An 11,953-nucleotide genomic window follows, 5' to 3' on the forward strand; every position below is an offset into this window, starting at 1 on the left:
AAGAAGCCGGTTCCAGAAAGAGGCTGCCTGCTCCTTGGGGTTTCCACAAAGCCCTGGGGACCACCTGTGGAGCTCCCCATTTGTGATCAGGGGCCCCGGTGCACTTTGGGAAGGGCAGTGGGAGAGGAGAGGGACCTGCGCCCCTCACCCCCACCCCCGCCTCCCCGTTAGTCTGCTCAGTCCCTGTTAGTGTGTTTCAGGATGGCTCTCCTGGGGTCCCGGAGGTGTGGCCCCGCCCCTGCCACATCTGCCATTCGAGAACAGTTGCTAAAGTTATTTAACGCGTCCTCGCATCTCCTTGATGGCGTGGCTGTTCCCTAGACAACGGCTGCCGGAAAGCAGTCAACTCAGGGGCTAGGGACGGGCAGGGGTATGAAGGGACCCCTGCTTGCTTTGAGCTGGGGGGCTGCTCTGCGTGGGGCCCCTAGGCTGGCTGGGGATCGGAGCTCTCGTTTCTTCCTGGAAAAGAAGGCAACGACAGAACCAGCGTCCCCCAGAAGGGCACCAGGTGGAGACTCAGGCGGGTGGGGTGGGAAGGGCTGCGGGGGCGGCCTCCTCGCAGGTGCACTTCCCCAACGCCAAGGCCTCCCCACAGCGGTAGCTCAGTGCACGAGAGCCTTTTTCCTAAAGAGTGCATGGGCAATTCAGTCTGTATTCTAAAACTGTTTTCCTGATACGCAAGTCGTTGCCTACAACTAATTAGAAAATTACAGGATAGTATCAAAACAGTGGGGAGAAACCTCCACCCAGGTGACCCATAATCCCATTCCCCAGAGATTTGCACTACTGACATTTCGGCTCTACGCGTACATTTCTGTAAAAGTCTTTCAACAAAAGTGTGACTCGTGCAGCATTCAAAAACTGTGAGAGGGACTGAGCGGTTGGCGCAGCTGTAAAGATGACCCTTGGGATGCCTATGTCCCACGTGAGTGCTGGGTGGGAGTCCCTGCCCCGCTCCCAGTTCCAGCTTCCTGCTAATGCACACCCTGGGAGTCAGTGGGTGAAGCTCCAGCACTTGGGTTCCTGCCACTTACATGGGAGAATTGCACAGTATTCCTGGCTCCTGGCTTTGGCCTGGCCCAGCCTCCACTGTTAGGGGCATTTGGGGAGTGAACCAGTGAATGGGGGAATCTCTGTCAGCCCTCTTTCTCCCCCGCCACCCCCTGCCCTCTAACAATCAAGTAAATCAATAAATTTAAAAATAAAAAAATAAAACTACTGTAAGATGCATTGCAGCACAACCTTCCCTGAGCCAATAGCTTCACACGCATTTTGGGTCTCAGGACACTTTTACAGGTGTAAGATAATTCAGGATCTCAGAGAGATGTTGTTGCATTGGCCATACACACCAACGTTTACTGTACTAAAAATTAAAACTGAGGGAATTCTGAAATCAGGATGACACTAACTACCAAACCAGTGCTGTTGTCAAGCGTCATGTATGACAATTTCCCTGCATGTTCAAGAGAGATTGAGAGTGAGCCGGACAGATATTAGTGTAGTACTACAAAAAGAGCTGTGGAGGCTGGCACTGTGGTGCCTGCAATGCCAGCATCCCCTATGGGCGCCTGTTCGATTCCCAGCTGCTCCACTTCCAATCCAGCTCCCTGCTAATGCACCTGGGAAACTCCTGATGATGATCCAAGACCTTGGGTCCCTGCACCCACATGGGAGACCCAGAAGAAGCTCCTGACTCCTGGCTTCCTGGCTTTGGCCTGGCCCAGCCGCAGCCATTGTGGTCATTTGGGGAGTGAACCAGCAGATGGAAGATCTCTCTCTTTCTCTCTCTCTCTGTACCTCTGCTTTTCAAAAAATTAAATTTTTTAAAAAAGGGTTTTGACCTTGCAGAATCTCTCACAGGGTCTCAGGGACCTCAGAAGTCCCTGGGCCACACTTAGCTACCAGCTTAAAACAATTTAGTATTTGTTCTTGTTTACAAGTCCACGTGGCACCTGGACAGGACCTCCTGGCATGTCTGCCGTCGGCTGTGGCAGGTGGAAGGTTCTGCTGAACTTGGCTGGTGCTCTCCAGGATTTGAGGTCAGCAGGTTGACTATGGTGGCCCCAGGGGAGGCAACAGGGCTCTCCTCCATATGGGTTCTCATCCTTCTGCAGGCCAGCTTGGGTGCATGGGCCCAGGGACTTGGGCCATCCTCCACTGCTTTCCCAGGCTCATTAGCAGGGAACAGGATTGGAAGTGGGGCAGCCGGGACTTGAACCGGTGCCTACATGGGATGCCAGCACTGTGGGCTGCACAGCTCACCCCGCTGCACCACAGCGCCGACCCTGGACTCCGCCGCTTGATGGGAATCACCTCACAGTCCCATTACAAAGGGCGTGGGTGAGGCAGGAGAAAAACTGGCTATTTTGCCCTTTGCAGGCACATGCTTCCTATTGGTTTAACGGCTGCATTATTTTCCTTTGAATGGACAGGCAATGATTTACTCTGGCCCCGACTGCTGGACGTTGAGGTTGATTTTAATTTTCCCCTATTGTGAATGAAGCCGGAAGGACTGCTCTTGTGCATATCGGACCCTTTCCTTAGAATAAATTCCTGGAAGAGAAATGGCAGCAGCTGAAGCTATGAGTGCTATTAAAGTTCCGGATGCTTACTCCTGAACCTCTCTCCGGGGAGCTCGCACTGGTTTCCACTCCCAGCAGCAAACAGGAGCCCAATTCCCAGTTTCTGCCATTGTGTGTGTGTGTGTGTGTGTGTGTGTGTGTGTGTGTGTGTGTGTGTAGCACTGTCTGTTAAAAAGCCCCTGTTTATTCCTAGGGTAGACACGGCCCCTGGTCCTCAGCCATCGCTCTGCAGGCACAGGGCCGCTCGCCAGCTTCCTCCCCTGAGGCAGCCATGGTTTGAAGGGCAAAGTCGGGGAGGGTCTTGTCCCTGGCCCACTGATTCTGAGTGTCCCAAGTGCACCACTCTCCTTTTCAGCCCCTCCCTGGCCCTAATTATACATTAGAGATCCAAGATGCACCTCTTTTCTTTTCTTTTTAAATTTATTTATTTTTATTTGAAAGTCAGAGTTACAGAGAGAAAGAGAGAGAGAGAGAGAGAGAGAGAGAGAGAGGTCTTCCATTCGCTGGTTCACTCCCCAGTTGGCTACAACGGCCGGAGCTGCGCTGATCTGAAGCCAGTAGCTTCTTCCAGGTCTCCCACGCGGGTGCAGGGGCCCAAAGACTTGGGCCATCTTCTACTGCTATCCCAGGACATTGCAGAGAGCTGGATCGGAAGTGGAGCAGCCGGGACTCGAACCAGTGCCCACATGGGATGCTGGCACTGCAGGCAGCAGCTTTACTTCTATGCCACAGTGCCGGCCCCAAAGATGCACCTCTTTTCAAGAGAAAAAACCTGCTTTTTGTTTTTAAACTCTTATTTATTTTTATTTGCAAATGGCAGAGAGAAAAAGAGAGAGAGGGAGGAAGAGAGAGGGAGAAGAAAGAAATCTTCCAACCTTTGGTTCACTCAGCTCTGTCCCTTCCTTCCTCCCTCCCTCCCTCCCTTCCTTCTTTTTCTTTTTGTCTTTCAAGATTTATTTTATTCATTTGATAAGTAGAGTGACAGGAGAGAGAGAGAGAGAGAGAGAGAGAGAGAGAGAGATCTTCCATTCACTGGTTCACTCCCCAAATAGCCACAGTGTCCAGGGCTGGGTCAGGCCGAAGCCAGGAGCCTGGAATTCCATCCAGATCGTCCACATGGGAGGCAGGGACACTAGCACTTGTCCATCTTCCACTGCCTTTCCAGGTCCTTACCAGGGAGCTGGATCAGAAGTGGAGCAGCCGGGACTTGAACTGGCGCTCATACAGGATGCTGGTGTTGCAAGTGGCAGCTTGCCCTGCTGTGCCTGCCACCATGCTGGCCTCTTATTTTCTTACCAGTGTCCCTACATGCCCCCGGCCCTCTGTTCCCGCCAGACTCCGCCTGCCCATTTCCTGAAGAAACTCTGTTCTGTGGTTTCCCCTTGCAGCTTCTGCTCCTCCCTCTATCGCCAGCCCCACCCCCTCCCTCCCACCCATCCATCATCTGGCTAATTCATAAATGGCCTTCACAACCCAGCTTAGGTGAACTCAAAATGTTCACCCTCCTTGAGGCTGGGTGGAGACTCCCAGGCCCTGACAGCCGTGGCCAGAAGCCCCGGTTCTTGCTACTTTAAAAGGCTGTGTGACATTGAGCCAGCCAGCTGACCTCTCTGAGCTCAATTTTCTCTTCTCTAAATGGGGCTGGTGTCAGGCTTGTGCAGCATCCCCAGTTGCTGTGATGTTTAAATGAACCCACAGAAGTACGTGCCTTTATGAACTGCTACACATGCAAAGCAATTGTTAGGTTTTTTTTTCTTAATTTAATTTTATGTTGTAAGCATTTGCTAGCATTGGGTGAGCCGTGTGGCTTCAAGTGGCCAGGACACAGGTCCCCGCCATGCCCTTAATCTCCTCCTCAGCTCTTCTGCTGAGGAATCTGGCCCTCACATGACAGTCTGCTTTGGGAAAAGCTCACCCCACCTCCGGTCTTGTTCTTGGCAGCACTTAGCTGTGTCTGCTCACTGACCAATGCCCCCAAACTAAGGTTCACAATTAGGCGGGAGCTCTGGGCCCTCCCTAAGTGGTAATGCTTTGTGCCAACTTTCCCGGAGTAACCTGGGTGATGTTTGTCAAAGCTGACCCCGGGGCGATACATGCCACCAGCTTCATCCCAGCCTCCTGGGTCCTCCGGGGTCCTCCCGGTGCTTGTCGCCGTGGCCGTGGCCGTGGCCGTGGCAGTGGCTGTGGAGTTTCTTGGTCTTTCTCAGTCTGGATGGCATGGAAGCTGCCCAGATGAAAGAACAATTGCTAGATATTTAAAAAAAAAAAGTTGTCCTTGGGTTGCCCTGCAAAATAGGTTAGACAAAGACTGGTGTGCGGGTAATTTATTCTGAAAAGGTGATCGTGGGGACAGTGTGTGGGAAGACCAGGGAGAGAACAACAGGGACAGGTGGCAGCTACGTGGGCGAGGGCGAGGGCTGCTGGGGAGGACAGGGCTCCTGTAGGGGTCGTGTAGAAGTGCGGGTGTAACTCTGCACGCTTCGCTCAGGGCACAGAAGAGGGGGTGTTTGTCCTGGCATGGGGCCCGGGTGCTCCTGGGCCTCACGCCCACAGGTCTGCCCAGGGGTAGATGGCCAAGCGGGCTGCAGGAGCGCCTGACCCACAGCACAGAAGCTCCAAAGATAGCAAGAGGCACGCACTGCGGCAGAACCCGAGATTGTGCCTCTCAGACCTCCTGGTGCTGCGCCCTGAATCCGCCCCCACCGAGGACTGTTCACAGCTAGCGCATCAGGGAAACTGAGGCAGGCCCTTTCCTGGGACATACAGGACTCCTCAGCCGGTTGGCTCTGGTCCACAAACTCCTCTCAGCTTTGCTAAGAGCTTCCTGGAACCACACCGCAATCAAGGCCTTTCCTCCCTCACTGTTTCTTCTTTCCCTTTCTTTTTCACATGAATTAGGTCTGAATCAATTCATAACCCTTCCCACCTCCTCCAGTTCCCTCCCGGGTGCTTTCCCCAGTCAATGTCTTGCATGTCTAAGCTCACCTGGTGTCTGTTCCTTGCTGAATCTGAACTCACATCGTTGGTTCTTCAATTTCCTGCCTAGTTTATGGATGGGAAAGTGGAGGCCCAGAGGGGTCAAGTAACTAGCATAAGGTCACACAGTAAGTAAGAGGCAAACCCTGCAGAGGACACACTTTCCATCCGTTTCTTTCCCAGCCTCTCCCTTACTCAGTGTGTGTAAGAACATGAAAGGTGCGTCTCGTGATCTAGAAAGCGAAGGACTTGATCAGGGGACCCTTTCCCGTGGGAGTGCTGGCAGAGAGCTGTGCAGCAGGCACCTGTCATTCTGACCCGAGGGGGCCATGCGCCGATGTCCCGCACAGACCGCCTTCATCAGTGGCAGGGACAGCGGCCAGGAGCCTGAAGCTATGCGCGGCCTCTGAGACTGCCCAGCTGTGGCTGTTTATTGTGACCTGGGAAGAGGGTAGGAGAGACCAGCCCATGTCCATCCCTCTCCCTGGCCGCTCACTTTCATTCTGGTGCTTGGAGTGTTCCAAGTCCTACTGAGCCAGCCGCCAAGGGTTGATGGAAAGGCCATTGCCTAGAAAGCAGGAGACTCGAGTGTTGACAGTGTAGACCGTGGAGGCCGTGTAGACTGCCATTAAGCCCTGCAGGGGGTCTTGCCAGATGGGTGAACTTTTCTCACCTTGATGTCCACATTTCTGCAAAGAAGATGGGATGAGGTTGCCTTGGAGAAGACGAGGCAGCCCCTGGCGGCGGGCCGGTGACACGGGGGACCCCTGCCTGCCCTCACCCATGGCCACTTCGTCCACTTCGCAGGTCAGGATTCCAGAAGTGTCACTGAGTGCTATCGGTGGCCCCAAGCCTCAGAAACAGCTTCTCCTCATCGAAGAGAACAGACCTTCCTAGAAAGGCTGTAAGAAAGAGCTTTGGACGCCCAGGGGTTCAGTGAGATGCTGGAGGAGGGGGCTTGGGGCAGGGGCTGTGACCCGGAGAGAATCCTCCTAGACTGAACTGGAGTCAGTTCTCCCAGGCCTGGTGAGCGTGGCAGCATCGTGGACGTGGCCTTCTAGCTAGCCCATGGCCTTGGGTTCCTTGTTCAAGGTGGAGACCAAGAAGAAGGATTTGGTGGACTGAGCCTGCTTCCGGGACAAGAAGGGAAGGCACAGCCCCTGAGCTCCCAACGCGAGCAGCAGTCTCCAAAAATCCCTTCCCATCAAGACATTGCAAACAAGCCCAAGATATTTTCCAAGAGGTCAACCCAAGTTTTCCAGGAAGAAGGAGACAGCCCCAAGGAACAAAGGTCTGCTCTATGTGTATGGTTGTGTTGGCACAGAGTTCTGTTGTTAACACGGTCGGAAGGACCCAGGCTCCGAGCCCTGCATGCAAGACGCCCGGAGAAACTCCTCCTGCCCCAGCTGGGGGAGGGTGGGCTCCAGCCGAGAGAGGAGTGAGCAGCAGCTCTCGGACTTCCTGAGCCCACAGCTACTCTGTGCACGACCAGAAGCCCCCTCTCTCCTGAGAGTGACTGGGGAGCCCGCAGGAGCCTGGCCTGGGTGCAGGGCTGAAGAAGGGCTTGCGTGCAGGCAGCTCACTTTGGGGATCGACCCCATGCAGTAGGGACGGGGAGGGAGGGAGGCAGAGCAGGTGCATCCCTGGGCTGATCATTGCTGTGGCCCAGGGGCTCCGGGCAGCCAGGATTCCCCCACAGAGCCATCAGAACAGCCTGGCATCATGCAACAGGAGGATGGAAGAAGGAAGGAATCCCACGCTGGCTCCCGCCTGCCCGTGGGCAGGGTTTGAACATGATGTGTTAGCTCTCTTGTCTTCGCAGGTTCACATTTGTGGCCGAATCGTGGTGCGGGCTCCATCTAAGACAGCAGCCGGGATTGGGCGTGGGGGCGGGAATGAGGGAAGAGGGCACAGCCGGAAGTGGAGACAGACAAGGGAGGATGCTGGCTGGGCACCAAGACGTGTCCGGCCGGCACTGCGGCTCTCTAGGCTAATCCTCCGCCTTGCGGCGCCGGCACACCGGGTTCTAATCCCGGTTGGGGTGCTGGATTCTGTCCCGGTTGCCCCTCTTCCAGGCCAGCTCTCTGCTGTGGCCAGGGAGTGCAGTGGAGGATGGGAGACCAGGAGAAGCACCTGGCTCCTGGCTTCGGATAGGCGCGGTGCGCCGGCCGCAGCGCACTGGCCGTGGCGGCCATTGGAGGGTGAACCAACGGCAAAAGGAAGACCTTTCTGTCTTTCTCTCTCTCACTGTCCACTCTGCCTGTCAAAAAAAAAAAAAAAAGACGTGTCCAACATGTCAGCGGTTTGCCTCTTCCCTTTGACCTGGTCCTCATCTGGGACGTGTCAGATGTCGGGGTCCCCAGGGTGGGACCCAGTAGGGGTGCACAGCATCCCCGCTGGCAGAGGCACCAGCAAGTGAGAAAGGGGCTCCCGGGAATGTGCAGCACAAGGGATCTCACAGTCTGATGGCTGCTATCTTTCTCAGGCCTTCTCCGTGTTTCCCCTTTGTACTCGGGGTCCCATGGGTGAGGCTCAGGGTGCTGCCGCTAAGGGCCTGCAGCCCCAGGGGACCACCCCGGAGCTCGTGCCAGCCCCGGGCCAGGCCAGGGGAGGCCCACAGAGCTCAGACAAGCCAAGAAGTGGACCTGTGTTGGGCTGCAGCCAAGCTGCCCAGAGCCCCGGGGAGAGGCAGGCTCTGGGGAGCTCTGTGGCTTGTGCTGGCCGTGCCGGGGGCCCGAGATATTTTTATGAGCTTTTATTTTTAACAACTGTTGGCCTCTGGCTCTCCTCCGAGTTGGGGACACAAGGTCAGAGCCTCTCTCGTGACATGCCTGCCCAGGGTCCCCAGGTCCCTTGGTGGAGGGGACCGTCAGTCACTCTGATGATTTTATTTCCGGTAAGCGCTCGTCAACAGTCTGTCCCACTTAGTATTTATCAGGTCCCAGGCACTGTGCTAAGGGCCCAACTGACTCACTCCCATTTCCCGATTTAATTCTCTACTCACCTCTCGGATCGCAATTGTCCTTTCCTTGGGGACATATGTCTGGACTCTGCTGCTCACCACCGCCCCCCCCCCCCAGCTCCTCCATATGCTCTGATTGCACCCATGCCCCCCTCCCTTTAGGTACTTATCTCGGTCCACTTCTTATTCTTATTCGCATCCCTGTTCTGAGTGTCTGATGCCCACACTGGAAGCAAGCTCAGTGTCGCAAGCCCACCGGGGTATCCCACCCTTGACTCAGTACCTGTCGCATCACGGATGCTCTCTGAACTGCCCCAGAGCCCCCAGTCTCAACACTCAGACCCAGAGAGGCCATGGCTGGCTTGGTGGTGTGTGTTGGGGGGATCACACAGCTAGCAAACACAAGGCCAATTCAGCTCTCAAACCAGGCCTTGCGCCTTGTGCCTCGAGGTCTGCCAGTGTTCACATGTGTGTGTCTCTCCCCACCCCCCAACCCCGGCCCCAGCCGCGCCGCGTGCCTGCCCCTCTCTCCAGCCCCGTGACCCTCCCAGCTGCGCGTGCGTCTCTCTGCGAACGGCTCTACCGCTGCTCGGCGGCCTCTTGGCTGCCGGCGCGGGTCCCCGTCTGCCGTGGTGGCGCTGTGCCCGCTCACAAGATGGCATGCTATTTTTACCCAGTGTAGGTGCCAAGCCGGCCAGATGTTTTTCAGCGGCAAAAGAGAAGCTGAGCATTGCTGGGGCGTGGAGCAAGCTTCCAAATGTCAGCTCCTTACGGGGCTCTGGGACAGGCGCAGAGAGGGCTCTGCCCGGACGTGGACACCTCCAGGAAGCGTGGTTCCTGGCGCCCGGCCAGGCCCCGGCAGTGCGCTCTGAACTGGCCGCCGGTGGCAAGCGCGTGCTGGGCTCTGAGGAGTGTGCTCCAGGGAGGGGACGCCCCGGCCCTGCGGCGGGCCCCCGTGGTGCGTGCATGCGCTCCATCCTGCCGCGGGGGGCTTGCGATCGTGGGGTGGGGGTAGGGGTGGGGGTTCCAGGGAGTGACGCCTGCATGGTTCTCCTGCCCGGACTGCATGCTTGGAAAATTCCAGGTCTGGCTGGCTGCCCAGGGCAGGAGCTGGCCCCACAAGGCTGAGAGTGCGGGCAGTTGTTGGATCATCTTACCCTCCGCAGACAGAGCCATGGATCCGGCCGTCTAATGTATGCTCTCTGCTTCCCGGGAACAGGATGGGGGGGGTACACTTAGTTGAGGCTTACCCCCCAATACCAGCCAGTTAGAAGCAGCTAGACCCAGCAAATCCCTGCTGGTTCCCTATTCTCTTCGATTTTCCTCTCCTGACCCAGTGACCTTGAGCAAGTCCCAACCTCTCGGAGCCTCAATGACCTCATCTGTAAAACCTCCAGGCCCCTCCCCGCCAGATCTGGGAGCTCGTGGCTCCAGTTCCCTGGTGGGAATTTGTTTTTGCCCAGTTTGGCTGACCTGCTCCCAGGGCCAGCTGGCCTCAGACCTCCGTGAGGGCGGAACAAAGACAAAAGTCACAGCCAGATGTGGGTCCCTTGTTCTCAGCCTTGGGGAATGTTCCAGAACCCCCAGACTGCCCCATCTTTGGGTTTCTGGACAAGAGCCCCCTTCTCCACGAAGTGCTGGGCCTCGTGTGGACAGAAGAGAATGGTTTCCAGCTGCAGCAGCCTGGCCAGAGAGAGAGAGAGAGGTCTGGGTACCAGGACCTCGAGGCCAGGGCTGCTCACATGTGAACAAGACCCACCAGCGGGTCTTGTGAAAATGCAGACTCAGTGTGGGGCGGGGCCCCGCAGCCTGCTTGCGGTAGCCAGAGGAACAGCCCCTCCAAGACTCCGCGCCCAGTGCCTCGAGCCTGTTTGCTTTCGTGGCTTAGGGTGTGCAGGTGGCGCTTGGCTTGTCAATCATCTGACCCCAGACCACCCAGGCTGGCCCAGGAGAGACACAGAGGATTCCCAAGTGCTGAAGAGGGAGGCAGCAGAGGAGTAGGGGATGGGGAGCTTTTTTTTTTTTTTTTTCCTGCCAAGGGCCATTCGGGTATTTATAACATCATTCATGGGTAGCACAAAACTATCAGCTTAAAAATGAGCCTGCTATAGATTTACTGAATTTCAAGTCCCACCTGCGGTTGCCTGGGCAGGACCAGACCCAGCGGTTTCACAGACCTCATCCAGCCCATGGGCCAGACGGTCCCCACCCCTGCCCTAGACGTTGGAGAGAGCAGGAGATGGACACCCTCTCAGCACCTCCAGAAGGAACGTGGTCCCGCCGACACCCTGATTTCAGACCAGTGAGTCCTGGGAGACTCACGAGCTGCAGATCTGGAAAACGATGCTCGCGTGGCTTTGCGATTTGTCACAGCAGCCGCAGGAAGCGGACAGAGCGCGTGCTTCTGCTGTACGTGCAGGTGATGGTGACGCTGTTGGCCCCGGGTCACACTGAGCTTCAGGTCGCTCACGGGTGGGGCTCACTGCCGGGCTGGGCGAGCACCCGGAGGGCCTGGGCGTGGGAGAAGACTGTTGGGCGGCTTCTGTGAAAGTTGGCTCATCGCCCTCTTCTGTCTCTGTCCCCTGGTTCCGCTCCATGCATGCATGATTCGCGGTCCCTTGGGTGTCTCTTGACATGTTCCAAATCAGGGGTTCCTGGTTTGTGGGCTTCAGGTCCCTGGGGGAAACTGGGGGAGTTACAGCCAGGGCCCCTGCACCCCTGTCTGTTACTCAAACAAATGAGTCCTCATGCAAATCGCAGTTTTTCAAATGTCTGCAGGTGCCGTGGGGAGGAGGGTGGCTTAGCAGAGGGGCTTTGGGGAGGAGGGTGGCTTAGCAGAGGGGCTTTGTCCTCCGGCTGCCATCTAAATTCCATTAGGACGCAGGGGTCCTGGATGACCAGACCCTCCCTCCTATTCCAACCACACACAAACCCCAGCCCCAGGCTTCTTCCTGTTCTTGAACCTCGATGTCCCCAGGGGCGTCCTCTTCCCTCTCTGCACTGAACTTACAGGACAGACAGAGAGGCTTCCCGACCCCCTGCACAGGGAGGGCCCACCTCTTACTCTTAGGGCTGCGTGGTGTTTACTGAGTCTGGGGATCTACGCACATGGTCTCCAAAAAGGTCATGGAAAACATGTGTCCTGAAAAACCTACAAAAGGTTTGCTTATTATGTATTGGAAAGGTAGGGTGACAGAGACAGAAGAGAGAGAGAGAGAGAGAACACGAGAGCTCCTCCACTGGCTGCCTCACTCTTCAAAAGGCCACAACAGCCAGGGCTGGGCCAGGTTGAAGCCGGGAGCCAGGAGCCCCATCCGGGTCTCCCACGCAGGTGGCAGAAACTCAAGTCACTGAGGCATCGTGTGCTGCTTCCCAGGCACGTTAGGAGGAAGCTGCTTCAGAAGTAGTTGGGACTTGAACCTGCACTCGGACA

At 56.4% G+C, this 11,953-nt stretch overlaps 1 pseudogene; it reads right to left on the reverse strand.

Annotated features, from left to right (window-relative positions):
• Positions 1-4,391: 4,391 nt before the first annotated feature.
• On the reverse strand, positions 4,392-4,801 carry LOC138843933 (large ribosomal subunit protein uL15-like; annotated as a pseudogene).
• Between the last annotated feature and the right edge of the window lie 7,152 nt (positions 4,802-11,953).

Source organism: Oryctolagus cuniculus, chromosome 10, assembly GCF_964237555.1.
Source record: "Oryctolagus cuniculus chromosome 10, mOryCun1.1, whole genome shotgun sequence".
Taxonomy (NCBI): Eukaryota; Metazoa; Chordata; class Mammalia; order Lagomorpha; family Leporidae; genus Oryctolagus; species Oryctolagus cuniculus.